The sequence below is a fragment of the Ricinus communis genome, chromosome 2, assembly GCF_019578655.1.
Source record: "Ricinus communis isolate WT05 ecotype wild-type chromosome 2, ASM1957865v1, whole genome shotgun sequence".
In the NCBI taxonomy this organism is placed as follows: domain Eukaryota; kingdom Viridiplantae; phylum Streptophyta; class Magnoliopsida; order Malpighiales; family Euphorbiaceae; genus Ricinus; species Ricinus communis.
In genome coordinates, this window is record NC_063257.1 from 26735903 (window position 1) to 26751387 (window position 15485).

Here is a 15485-nt window from a genome sequence, read left to right on the forward strand (position 1 = left end):
AGTTAAGTATATAAACTATATTAAAGAAAATACAAGAAAATTAAGCACAAACATGAATGTAAATGCATACACCAAATAATAAAATAAGGAAATAAAAATAAATAAATAAAAAAAATTGAAACACAAAATTCCAACAGAAAGAAAATATAAATTCGAACTAATATCAAAACAAAATAATGAAAAATGAAGTTGGAGGGTACTTACTTGACAAATGCAATATCCAAAGCCTTCGAAATGAGAAATAAGATGTGAGAGAGTAAGAGATGGGGGAGAGCAAAATTTTTTTGAATGAAGTGGTATATATAGGCAAGTGTGCGGAACACGCCCGTGTTCGACAACATGGGCCGTGTTCATGAACACGGTATGGATATCGGGCCGTGTTAAGCGAATAAAAATGTGCTGACTTACCACTTCTCAGAACACGCCCGTGTTACGGACACGGTTTTTGACACGGGAACGTATTGTTGACACGGCAGGGCATAAATGCCGTGTTAGCTTCGTGAGCGTGTTCAAATTTTAGTTTGATTTTCTTCAATCAGAACACGGGACATGTTAATTAACACGGTCTTGAACACGCCCGTGTTGATCTCCAGATAATGCAAAAGTTGCGATTCTCAGCACTTTCTCACTCTTTCTCACCTGCAAAACCAATAAATCCTCAACTCATACACTCAACATAAATAAAACTTAACAAAAACCAACTACAAAACCTAATCAACTAAGTTCACAATGCAAGGGTAAAGTATTCAAATTGAAAAATAGAATTTGGGGTGCCTCCCAAAAGCGCTTCTTTTTGATGTGATGAGTCTTCTTAGCTGGACTCATGGTGAAAAGCAAACGGTGGGGATTGGCGACCATCCATCTTTCTTCCAAGCAAATGGCTTCAAATATCCGCTTAGAGGGATAATCGTCAACTTCCTCTTCCCGACAGTCAAGCAAGCTGCCAGTGTGATGGGCAAAACTCGCTCCTCATATATTTGCACGTAGTCATGATGCTCTAGGGGCTCTTCCAATTTGAAAGCTAGAGTTTCAACAATTGGAAGGATCGACGGTTGGGCAATCTCTTCAGGAGTGTCGATGGTTTTCTTCAGTCCTTGGCTTGGTTCACTTACTAGGAGAAACTCGAGCTCCTCCAAGACTTCTTCATTGGATAACTCGTGCTCATCTTCCATCATCGAAGGGACTTGTGGAAAATCTACCAACAATTCCTCTAACTGCAACTCAGCATCATCAACTGTACATTCCTGTTGATAGTCTTTCAGAGGGATCATGTTTGCCTCTTCGTTTTCTGGTTCTATCTCCATGTTCAAATAGTCGTCCTGCACATAAGCATCATCGTCAAACATAATAGATAAACCAGAAAAATTCTCACCTGAACGCAAAGTGATGGCGCTCAAATGTTCCTCAGTTGACGTTTGATGGAGTTCTCGATTGCTCTTCAGCTAGTAACTTGAAGATTAAGCCTACTTGATGCTCTATGTTATTAATCGAGGCTTGTTGATCTTCAAGTATCCTCTCTGTTTGTTGGAATCTTTCCTCAAGACTTGTTATGAACCTCATCATCGGCTCTCCTCCGACACTAACTCTTCATCTTGAGTTGAAGGTGCAACATTAGTCGCTGATGTAGTTGCTTTGAATTCCTAGTGGTTCTTGGCCATCTAAGCTCCATCCAAAGGGTGAATGAGTGCTCCACTCTTGATTGTAGGTGCTTCCATACGAGTCATTTGGCCAACTTCCCGTATAATTCACCTGTTCACAGTTATAAGAACAATGAGCAACATCACTATACAATGGACAATCATTACACATATGTAAACCACAACAAAATTCACAAAAGACTTGAGATGAAAGGATAGGAGAAGAGAGTTGATCGGTAGCCCTGCAAAACGATTCCACCCGAGCATCTAAAGATGCACGGGCATCCCAATTTTTAGCACTCTCTTCGTTCCTATTCTCATTTTCCAATGCATCATACAAAGATTTTGGGTTTAGCATTGAACCTCCTTATCATTCACTATCTGAATCATAAACTTAAACTAAATAAATATGTACAAATAAAATAAAATAAATAAACAAAAAAAATCATAAAATAATAAGAAAGAAAAAAAAATGGCTAAATTAACAAATAGCAAATTCCACTCTAGTTTTCAAACAATTCCCCGGCAACGGCGCCAAAAACTTGATGGGTGCTACTCGTGTTAGCTACAATCTAAGGTAGTGTACCTATCGATGCAGTCTAGCACTAATGGCGAGTATCAAGGTCGTATTCCTCGGGAAAGCGAAAGCCCAGAGTTACTCCTTTGTTCTTTGTTATATTAACCTAAAATGGATGATGAATAAATTCTAAACTAACTATTAACTACAAGCTAAGTCCTAAGGGAGATGCAAGAGTGATTGATAAACGAAATAATCAAGACAAGAAGAAAAACCCAAAGGGAATCTAAACATAGTTGGCAATCAAACAAAAGATAAAGGATCGGTGAGTCTAATTATGCTACCCGTGGACGAATTCTTAACCGAATTCGGTTTCTCTCTCGAGATAACCGAATTCCTAAACCTAATAACATAAAGTTGGAATCTCTTCCTAACGATTGATTCTTAAATTAGCATTAAGCTTTAATCCGCCTCTATTAAGCTTTGTTAATTCTTAATCCGGCTAGTTAATTATCCTTATCTCTAACCGATTATTAACCAGTTCTTGTTATTCAAAATTCCAATTGCCAAATGAATTTCTCAATCTCATAAAGCAATCTAAACATCACAATTCACAACGTCTCATGAATAATGCATTATTTTATTAATACTAAAAACAAGAAGAATACAAAACCAACTCGAACAATCCAACAATATAATATCAAGCCAACATAGTAAAGAAATCCCAATGGATTAAATCAATCTAGCTAATCATGTTCATTCTCAAAATATACAAGAATTCAATTACAACAATAAGCAAAGGTAGAGAAAACTCGATTACACCCTTGGATGAGAGTAAACAGCCCCAAATCCTTTTGCTCCAATTGAATCGATTCTTGTTCCTCTTGCTCGATTTGAAAATCAATCAACGAACCTTGCCCAATCTTCGATCCTTCAAGGAAATCTGATTGAAACCTTGATCCAAGTCTCCTTTTCCCTTGGTTTCAGCTCAGAAAACCCTTAGGGAGAGAAAAATTAGGGTTTTGGGACGTTCTAACCCTAGCCTCCTCTTTTTCTCTTCTTTTTGTTCTTTTAATTAATACCCCTTGTCGCCTCCAACACGGCCGTGTTCCTGGCCGTGTTCTCAACACGGGATGGTGTTCCTAGCCGTGTTACTCTCTGTGGCCGTGCTCCCTAAAATCTACTTCTTCTTTGATGTCCAACACGGCCGTGTTTGTCCCCATGTTGATAACACGGCCCATGTTTGTGACCGTGTTGAGAACACGGCCAGTGTTGAGATCAACACGGCTATGTTCAGCTTCCTCATGCTCGTACTTAGCTCGTTTCGGCAGCTTTGACGTCCAATTATGCTCTAATTCTTTCCTTTTTCATTCTTTGGCCTCTTTTGGACCTAATGCACACAAACATATGTATAAGGTGAGTGTTGAGACCAATTCACATCCAAATGTCCATAAAATCAATCTTAAAAAACCCTATTTAGATGTGTGTATTTTACGCACATCACCTACCCTGTCAATCTCAATAAACTTATCAGTATTCTTGCTTGGTTCATTAGCTAACAAAAATGTAAGCTGCTCCAACACATTCTCATTGGATAGCTCATGCTCATCCTCTACCTGCAAGGCAACTCATAAGGGATCATTAAGCAATATTTCCTGCAACTGTATATCAATAACATCATCAAGTAAATCAACAGAAAATATAGTATCATCATGATCTAAGGACTGTCTCATAGAATTATTCAAATCAAAAGTGACAGTTTCATCCCCTACCCTAAGTTTAAGCTTCCCATCACAAACATCTATAATAGCCCTAGACGTTGCAAGGAAAGGTCGACCTAAAATTAAAGGTATGTTACTCTTACCATCCATGTCCATGATCATAAAGTCAATAGGAAATATAAATTTATCAACCTAAACAAGCACATCCTCCACAATACCCCTAGGATACTTAACAGTCCTATCAACTAACTGTATGCTCATCCTAGTGGATTTCATCTCACCTAGCCCCAACTTGGTAAACAAACCATACGACATTAAATTAATCCTAGCTCCTAATTCAGCTAAAGCATTGCTAATTGTCAAATCACCAATCACACAAGGGATAGTAAAACTCCTTGGATCACGCTTCTTCTCTAGCAATTTGTTCTGAAGTATAGTTGAACACTCCTCATTTAAGGTCACGACCGCCAAGTCCTCTAGCTTCCTATTATTGCTAAAGATTTCCTTTAAGAACTTCACATACCTGGGCATCTATGAAATAGCTTCAACAAAAGGTAAGTTAATTCGTAGTTATTTAAACAAGTCAAGAAACTTAATGAACTACTGATCGACTTTCTCCTGCTTCAACCTGGCAGGATATGAGATCGGGGGTTGTTATTCCCTTAGAGGACTCTTCTTCTTGGCATCTTCTCTAGCTCCATCACCTTGCTATCTCCATCTTTCCTACCCGAATGTTCCTGCACAACATCATCATCATTAGAAATAGGAATATACTTAAAAAATTGAAAGGCAATAAATAATATTACTTGTTTACACCAATCACTAAATAACATATTTATGCATTTAGTGTACAAAATTAAAAATTCAAAACAAATGAAAACAATATTAACCTGCTATTGATAGGGTTGGTATTTGGTAAACCTATCATTAACAATATAAACCTTCTTACCAACATAAGTAATTAAGTTTCACCGATCATCCAATACAATCTAGGAGTCAAAGAGGATCAACCAAAAAAAATGTCTCAACAGATTAACAAAAAGAAAAGAAATTAAGCTAAAATGAAGAAACTTGATTATAATCATATCTACCAATAAAGTGATAGCCTTCACGTGCTCTCTCAGGTTAGACTCCGTATTACTAGGCAACGTCCCTGGCTGCCTCTCAGTCATCATCTTAGAAATTTGGCCTATGTGATTCTCCAAGTTCTGAATGGAGGCCTATTGATTTCTAAGAGTTGCGTCCGTCTGCTGGAATCTAGTCATTGAAGCGGACACAAACTTCATCATCAACTCCTCTAAGTTAGGCTTTTTCTCTTGAGCCCGAGGAGACTGAGGTGGGAGAACAAATTGTTGCGACTGTTGATGTAGTTGCTGAAACCCTGGTGGCCCCTGGTTGTTGTTGTTCCTCCCTCCGAAGTTTGGATGATTTCTCCATCCCATATTATAGTTGTTTCTATACGGGTTGTTCTGCTGCCTAGGCTGACTTCCCATATAGTCCACCTGTTCATGGTTAGATAAAGAAGAGGAAGCAAACATATCTCCTGATATACAGTTACTACTGTAATGCAGGCCACCACAAAACTCACAGCTTGCTTGAGCTGCTTGGACAAGCATCTGGAGTTGATCAAGTTTCTTAGATAATAACTCCACTTGAGCTGCCAAGGCTACAGTGGCATACAACTAGTTTACACTCCCTTGACGTCCCATCCTGCTCCTAGTAGTGTGCCACTGGTAATTGTTTTTGGCCATCTCCTCAATCAAGCTTTGGGCTTGCTCTGGTCTCTTGCTGCTCAAAGAACCACCTGCAGTTGCATCTACCATCTACTTAGTAGCCAAATTCAAATCATTATAAAAAGTTTGTACCTGTAACCAGATTGGTAGTCCATGGTGTGGGCAGCATTGCAGTAGATCCTTATACCTCTCCCAAGTGTCGTACATCGACTCATTGTCAAATTGCATAAAAAAAGATATGTCATCTCTAAGTTTAGCAGTTTTAGAGGGAGGAAAGTACTTAATAGAAATTTCCCTGCCAAAGAATCCCAGATAATGATAGTGTTAGGAGGTAGTGACAGTAGCCACTGCTATGCTCTATCCCTCAAAGAAAATGGGAACAAGTGGAGACGAATTGCATCATCTGTTGTCCTATTAATCTTGAAGGTATCACAAATCTCCAAGAAACTTGCTATATGTGCATTAGGATCCTCATCTCGCAAGCCTCCAAACAAAATTGTTTGCTACACCATCTAAATAACATTAGGCTTTATTTCAAAATTATTAGCGGCAACAGCCGGTCTCGTAATGCATGTTCATATCCCCTCCAACGATGGTTTCGCAAAATCATACATTATCCGGTTATTGTCGTTATTGTCGTTGGCATCTGCCATCTCTACTGTAATGTTTTCAGACTCATTCTTGTGTACGGATTTTCTAACCTGGATCTCTTCTTCCTCTACGTTCAATCGCTTTCTTAATTGCCTGAGGGATCGGTCTGGTTCTGGTAGAGGGTCTACTAGATCAAGATTGGACCTCCTAGTCATACAAAACCTGAAATAACAAATAACCAACAACACAAATGAATAAAATAAGAAAATTGAACAAAAAACAAATAAAGAATAAATAGTAAATGGATAAATTAACAAGAACACACAGTTCACAATATTTCTCAAAACAAACTCCCCGGCAACAGTGCCGAAAACTTGATGGCTCGCTAACACGACTAGCAATCTACAAGCAAGTGCACTCATCGAATGTAATCTAGCTATGGCAAGTATCAATATTGTATCCCACGAGAACTGAGAAACTACTGCTACTACGCTATTCCTATTATCTATTCGATCAAAAGGTGGTGAAGATTATTAACTAAAAATGATTAAGAATGCAATTGAAAGCTAAATTTTAAAAAAGAGAATAAAAGTTGAAAAAGGATAATAAGATGAATTAACCCAATTGGGGATCACTCTAGCTAGCCGGCTTACAAATAATAATTTATGAATTGATTTATTAAGAATTGCGATCTGTAGATAATTTCTTGAATGAATTGGCTTCTCTCTCGAGTTAACCGATTTCTAACCCTAAAGATCTAAAGTTAGAATCTCTTCCTAACAATCGATTTTAGAATATCATTAATCTTTAAATTACTCTAATAAGAATGTCTAGTTCTTATTCCAGTAAGCTATTACACTCATCTCTAGGATACAAATCACCTAATCACACAAGCAGTTGTTCAAACTCAATTGAATTTCTCAATTACAAAGGAGTTCTCAAATTGATTCAATAATGAAGAGGAAACAATAAACTTTATTATACTTGAATGAGAACTACAATCTTAAATCAATATAATCCAATCATCTAAGCACAAAACAAGCCTAGCATGGCTAAAGATCACCCCCGAATGGGTTTAATAGAATTAATTACATATGTTCATGATTAAAGTAAAATAGGAATGGAACATAAAGTAGATAAGAATTGAAAAAATATGAACACCCTTTTCTCAAATGGTAACGTGCTATCCCCTCTTTAATAACTCAGTATCCATATTCTACAGCTCAAGATCTCTTTCTTCTTCCCTTAAATCTTGGATCCAATCCTTAAGAGCGGCTATCTTGATGATTTTGAAATAGAATTGGTCTCCGTTTTCCTCTTCTTGATCGTTTGGAAGTTAGCTCTTAAGGTCTATCTTGAATAGTCCAAAGTTCTCTTCTTCTCCTCTGTTTTTCCCTTTTTTTCTTTTTTTTCTTTTTTTTTTAACTTAGGTTTCGGGATCCAAAACGGCCTGCATTTCGGCCATGCTGAATCAATGTCGTGTTGATCTAAAAGTGTACATTTGGCCTTCTTCAGCACGGCTTGGATTTGGCCGTGCTCCTCAGCACAGACATACTCCTAGGCCGTGTCACTCTTAGAAACTGTGTTGAAAATCACTTTAAATCGCCATAGGAAAGGCATTTCAGCACGCCCTCTGACCCGAACCGTGCTCCTCAGCATAGGCATGTTGATTAGTCTAACGCGCTCGATTCGTCTGTTTCTTCCCGAGTCTGGTCTGATTTCTATCTAACTTTGATGATGTAACTAGAAAAACACCTAAGACATAAACGAAACTAAAACAGGGTGGTCCTAATACAAAAAAACATAAATTGCTTTAAAAATAACTCAAAATCAAGCATGCAAACATGTATACTATCAAGGATATCAATTCGATTATGCATAATTCTTTTAGAATTAAAGGATTCGATTTATAGTTATACTAAGCATCTCCAAAATAAAGCCGAGCATAAGCCAACATTCAAAAGCAATCAAGATGATGTAAAAGAGGTAAATTACTCTATTGAAGTGAATGAAGATTTTAAAGACATGATGATTGAAGATTGTGAGAAAGATAATAATTATCTATCCTTGTGCGAATTCAAAATTGAAGAAATCATTAATGATGATGAGGATGAGGCAAAAGTTGAATTGGTGAAGAGTGAGGATGTTTTTCTTAATACAATGGAGTCTTTTGTGATACGAACCTAACCTGTATCAAAGGATTAGACTCGTATACAATGGAGTCTTTTGTGATAAGAACCAGGTCAATGGAAACCTTAGACCCTTTTAAGTATATTCAACTATCAAACCTAAGGTATTAGAGATAGAAGACGTCACAAGTTAGTATGGATTCTAAGTTGATAAGTCGGATTTCAACGCCATAAACAATAAATTGCTTGATAAATTAGCTCCAACAAGAACTAAGAATAGAGTATAAACTCACAAAATATATTAATCATCAATCCATGAGTTTGAAAATCCGTACTAGGCTTTTATAGCCTTTAGAAAACCCTAATTATAAGCTATTAAGGAATTATAGCTCAAAAATAGGATAGAGATAAACATCCTAACTAAAAGAGATAACTAAAAATAAAGTCCTAATACTCCTAAAATACTATGTAGCCACCCATTAGGATTAAGAATCCTAAGTTTCTTTAAGTCACATGCATGGGCCATCCTTGGTGGAGCTAATTAGGCCCAAACTCCCTTATGTGCTCCTTTATGCTCATTAAGCCCATATTAGATTTATTCAAGACCAATAAACTGAATTAGATTAATAAGCCTTGAATTTGAATCCAACTTTTCAAGCTTTGATATGTGCAATGCTAAAAGGACGAATACATACTTAGAATACGGGTGTGACAATTCTCCCCACCTTATGAAATTTTATCCTCAGAATTAAACAGATTAGGGGATTGGTTTCTGATATCCTCCTCCCACTCCCAAGTTGCTTCCTCATTTCCATGATGTTTCCATAATACTTTCACTAAAGTCTTCTTTCTTAACTCTTTAACTTCTTTAGCTAAAATGATAACCGGTCTTTCCTCGTAAGATAAATTATCCTTTATTTCTAAAGGTTGAGCTTGTAAAATATGACTAGGATCACTCTTATACCTTCTTAACATAGTAACATGGAAAACATCATGAATTTGAGATAATTCTGGAAGTAAAACCAATCTATAAGCTACTGGACCAATCCTTTCAATCACCTCAAATAGACCAATGTACCTGGGGCTTAATTTCCCTCTTTTACCAAACTGTAGTACTCCTTTCCATGGTGAAATCTTAAGGAAAACCTTATCACCCATAATATACTTAATTGGTACCCTTTTTAAGTCTGCATAACTCTTTTGTCTATCTTAAGCTTCCTTTAGTCGATCCCGAATTAACTGAATCTTCTCAGTTGTCATCTATAAAATTTCTAGACCAATTAACTACTTTTCTCCAACTTCATCCCAACAAATTGGAGTCATGCACTTCCTATCATATAATGCTTCGTAAGCTAGGCAAACTCCATTAATAGCCAACTACCCTGAAATTCCATCACAGAAGTTCGAACATATCTTCTAGTGTTTGAATTATTCTGTTTGATTGACCATGCAATCTCACTACCTCCCGAATGTAGGTTTCAGCAAGTTTATCCAATGATTAATTCACCTTTACAGGCAGAAAGTGAGCTGACTTAGTCAATCTATGCATAATCACCCAAACACCATCATGTCTCTATTAGGTCCTAGGTAATCCTATCACAAAATCCATAGTAATATGCTCCCACTTCCATTCAAAATAGGAAGAGGTTGCAATGTTCCTACCGGATGTTGTGTTCTGCTTTAACTTATTGGCACACCAAACATTTATTCATAAACTCTATAATATTCTTCTTCATCCCCAGCCACCAATAATTATCCTTCAAGGTCTGGTACATTTAGTGCTCCCCGGATGCATGGCATATGCTAAATTATGTGCTTCTTCCATTATCTCCCTTTTAAGAACTTCAGCATTGGGTTCTACCCTCATAAAGAAAAATATCATTCTCTGAGATCATAAAATCTACCAGGTTACCTTGTTGAACTTGTTCCTTGATTTTCACCAATTGCTCATCTTGACCTTGTGCCTCTTTGATTCTATCAATTAGCATTCGTCGAACCTTCAAAGTGGTTAGTAATGCTCGATTCTCACCTTGAGCTAACTCTATATTTATTGCCTTCAACCCAAGTAACAATGGAATTCTCATAGTACGAATATAAGATAAGTTACTTGAGGACTTCCTGCTAAGTGCATCTGCTACTACATTAGCTTTTCCTAGGTGATACTTAATGGTGCAATCGTAATCCCTTAATAACTCAACTCATCTCCTTTGAATCAAATTCAAGTCCTTTTGGCTTAATAGGTATTTCAAACTCTTATGGTCTGTGAAAATCTAGCACTTCTCGCCAAACAAATAATGCCTCCAAATCTTTAAAGCAAAAACAACTACTGCTAACTCAAGGTCATGTGTAGGATAATTCAACTCAGGTGGTCTTAATTGATGAGAGGCAAATATTATCACCTTACCTTGTTGCATCAATACGCAACCCAAACCATTTATGGACACATCATTGTACACAACATATTCCTGCCTTGTCATTAGTAGTGTCAACACCGGTCCTAAAGTTAAGCATGCCTTCATTTCATTAAAACTGCCTTAGCATTTATTCTATAAAAACTTCACATTCTTCCTCAATAAATTTGTCAAAGGTGAAGCAACGATAGAGAAGTTTTGCACAAACCTCCTATAATAGCCTGCTAATCCTAAAAAACTATGTATCTCATGCACATTGGTAGGTTGTTTCCAACTAATGATCGCTTCAATTTTCTTCAAATCAACATATACTCCCTTGGATGAAATGTTATGCCCTAAAAATACCACTTTCTCTTGCCAAAACTCATACTTGCTCAACTTGGCATACAATTGCCTATCTCCCAATGTTTGTAATACAATCCTCAAGTGCTATACATGTTGCTCCTTTGTTCGTGAGTACACCAGAATGCCATCTATAAACACAATTACAAAACTGTCTAAATAAGGCTTGAATACCCCATTCATCAAGTTCATGAATGCAGTTAGAGCATTAGTTAACCCAAATGATATCACTAAAAATTCATAATGGTCGTATCGAGTTCTAAATGTTGTTTTAGGAACATCTGCTTCCTTAATCTTCAATTAGTGATACTTGGATCTTAAATCAGTCTTAGAAAATACATGAGCTCCTTGTAGTTGATCAAATAAATCGTCAATCTGTGGTAATGGATATTTGTTGCAAACTGTCACCTTATTCAATTATCTATAATCAATACACAATCTCATAGTGCCGTCCTTCTTTTTAAAAATAAAATCGATGCTCACCAAGGCAATACTCTAGGCCCAATGTAGCCTTTATCAAGTAATTCTTGCAATTGTACCTTCAGCTCTTTCAAATCAGCTGGAGCCATTCTATATGGAGCTTGAGGAAGAGGAGTGGTCCTCCATAAATAAGCTTGAGAACTCCTTTTGAATTGCGGACCCCCAACACATTAACATGAAAACCCCTTAGAACTTATTACTTGAGGCTAATGAGCATATTATTTCAGAAATCAAGTTATGTGTTCTTTTAAGAACTTTACGAGAAATCAATGTCCTTCCTTTCTTTTATGTTTTCAGTCTACCCTTATGTTTAAATTAATTTGGCTTGATCCTTACACTTAGCTGTATGGAAGAGGACAAATAATTCATAATTTGTTTTCTTATTGGATCCAAAATCCTACCTATATTCTCATTTTTTTATCTTTTTTGTGTCTCTCTTTATAATTTCTATCTAATACGATGGTTTAGTTTTATTTGGCGAGCATAAACAGGATTGTTGACTTAAAGTGCGTGGAAGCAATAATCATAGGCACCGATCCAAGGCTTGGACAAATGCGAAGAAAAAAATTAGTTGATCGAGTATTGATATCATTCTTCAAATGATCGTAGATGAATTTTTTAAAGGAAAGAGGGAATACTAAGAATCGAGGCACGCCCAAATATTTTGATTCAAAATTTGCACCATTGGGATCTTCATCATTCCTTATTTCTCTATGCATGAGGACTCCTGATGACACAAGGATTCGTATAAGGAATCATGGTAATGCAATTGGCAAGCTTGACTGGTGGTATTAGGGCTTAGCTTGATGATCAAGCAGGACGAGACGTAAATCCATGCGTATAAATGAGAATTCATGTTGTTTTCAATAAATCTAAGTGTAATATAAGCTGGAATATGAGCGTTTTGATGTTCAAGATGCATATAATAAAGTAATTTGGGTCGAAGTATTATTAGGTATGCCCACACGAATTTTTCCTTATTTTTGTTAAGCTGGCTCATAAAATTTGGGACCATGAGTCTTGTTGACTAATCAACTCCTCTTTCATTCTTGATTTGACTTTAGTTTATTTATCTTTCTTTATTTATTTAAAATTTAGCTTCTAGTTTCTTCTTATTATGAAAATAGGGCTTTTGCGCTATAAAAATTGCATGCATCCGAATACTTAAGGCTAGTGAGTATATTATTTTAGTTTTCTACCTTATGGGCAATCAAGTTATGTGTTCTTTTAAGAACTGTGCGGACTTATGAAAACATGCATTAGTGAACTATTAAGAACCTTTAGGAATAGAATATACAAACTCTAATAGTTGTGAACCCGTATATCACTAACCTAGAAACCTACTAACAAATTGAATCAAATCGTAGGATCACTCTAGATTAGATTATAAAGTTGATCAATATTATTAGAACCTAAAGAAAGCTAAGTCCTTTAAACCATAATCCTAGCACGCCACAAAGATAGATCAAATCTTTGATAAGTGTTAAATGCATTTAAAAAGAATACAAGAATTCAAGCAAAGGTTGCTAGAAAAATGAAATATCATTAATAATCCAAACTTGATGTAACATATGGCTTGGTTCAAGTTAAGTAGACTTGAACAAACCCTAGAAGACAACTAATAGGAAAAAGACTATTCTACCCTAAATAAACTTAATAAAAATAAACCAAGGTCGACAAGCATATTTCAGCTTTAATTGGTCCTTCATGGGCTTGCACCTCCAATAGATTGAATAAAGCACAATCTTGATGCTACTTAATAGTTATAGATCTTGGGCCTTTAAATGGAATATCCTTGCTAGCCCAATCTTGTCTATAATCATTTAAGGCTTGTTGCAACTTCTTGGCTCTAGACCTTGTGGCAAGCTTAGCCCATCTTTAGCATCCTTAGCTTTCCTTGCGTGCTCCTCATCAAGCCCATCATCTTCAAGCTTTTGTTGTGCTAGCCCATCTATATCTTTCGCTCCTTATTTTGAATGATTCTTCCATGACTCAAGCTCATCATTTACATCAAAAGGAGTTAGATCAACAACATTAAAAGTACCACTTACATTATACTCATCTTGTAAGTCTATCTTGTATGCATTTTAATTGATCTTCTCAAGAATCTGAAATGAACTAGCACTCCTTGACTCAATTTCGACTTTCTTTGGTTTGGAAACCGTTCCTTTCGAAAATAGACCTGAACCCAATCACTAGGCTTGAACACAACTTTCTTTCTTCCTCTCCTTCCTAAGAACTTCTAAGACATATCTAACATGAAAAGATGATTATTAAGATTCTTAGAATAAATCAAGATGCCATCAAAATATACAACTATAAATTTACTAAGAAATTCACGTAATACATGGTTCATTGGTCTCATGAACATACTAGGTGCATTTGTTAACATAAATGGCATAATTAACCACTCATATAGACCATATTTGGTCTTAAAGCCATTTTCCACTCATCCCCAGTTTTCATGCGAATCTGATAGTACCCACTTTGCCAATCTATCTTAGTATAAAGACATGCACCATGCAACTTATCAAGCATATCATCTAATCTAGGGATAGGATGACAATACTTTACCGTTATTTTGTTAATTGCACGGCAGTCTACACACATTCTCCACGTGCCATCCTTCTTTGGAACCAAAATTACTAGAACCATGTAAGGACTTAAGCTCTCATGCACATACCCTTTTGCCATTAGCTCATTGATGGGCTATTTGTGTTAGCTACAATCTAAAGCAATGTACCTATCGATGCAGTCTAGCACTAATGGCGAGTATCAAGGTCGTATTCCTCGGGAAAGTGAAAGCCTAGAGTTACTCCTTTGTTCTTTGTTATATTAACCTAAAATGAATGATGAATAATTTCTAAACTAACTAATAGCTACAAGCTCAGTTCTAAGGGAGATGCAGGAATGAATGAATAAATGAAATAACCAAGACAAGAAAGCAAACCCAAAGGGAACCTAAACTAGTTGGCAATCAAACAAAAGAAAAAGGATTGATGAGTCCAATTATGCTACCCGTGGATGAATTCTTATACGAATTCGGCTTCTCTCTCGAGATAACCGAATTTCTAAACCTAATAACCTAAAGTTGGAATCTCTTCCTAACGATTGATTCTTAAATTAGCACTAAACCTTAATCTGCCTCTATTATTCTTTGTTAATTCTTAATCCGGCTAGTTAATTATCCTTATCTCTAAGTGATTATTAGCCAGTTCTTGCTATTCAAAATTCCAATTGCCAAATGGACTTCTCAATCACATAAAGCAATCTAAACACCACAATTCACAACGTCTCATGAATAATGCATTATCTTATTAATACTGAAAGCAAGAAGAATACAAAACTAACTCAAACAATCCAACAATATAATATTAAGCCAACATAGTAAAGAGATCCCAATAGATTTAATCAATCTAGCTAAACATGTTCATGTTTAAAACAATCTAGGAAATCAATTACAATGGAAGAATAATGAAAATGAAACATGTACACCCTTTTCTCTCAAATTGGATGAACAGCTCCAAATCTGGATATGCACTACGATTAATCTCCCAAATTGCCTCTTGAATTGCTCCACTACTATTTTGCACTCGGAACCTTGCGATTTCGGGGTTCTTCCTCTTTGCAACTCTCTCCCGAACTCAGCACTATGCAAAATCGAACCAGCCGCCAGGGCTCTCTCTCACTCCTCTCTTTTCTAACCCTAAAAAAATTAGTTTTCCTTATATATTTATTTCAGCACGGCCATGGTCAAGGCCGTGCTGGTCAGCACAGTCGGAGTCCAAGCCGTGCTGAACATTCGGATCTCACCAATTCGGGTTTCCTCATGGCCGTGCCCCTGCCGGTGCTGAGCCACCATGGGCCGTGCTGGAGGCTATGGTGGCTATGGAAACCATGCCCAAAGTGCCAATTTCAAGGATC

At 36.6% G+C, this 15485-nt stretch overlaps 1 non-coding gene across 1 annotated transcript; it reads left to right on the plus strand.

The window, feature by feature from the left end:
* Nucleotides 1-5756: 5756 nt before the first annotated feature.
* Nucleotides 5757-5863, plus strand: LOC112535473. Its single transcript, XR_003079592.2, has one exon. It is a non-coding gene; the product is annotated as a small nucleolar RNA R71 (small nucleolar RNA).
* Nucleotides 5864-15485: the final 9622 nt, after the last annotated feature.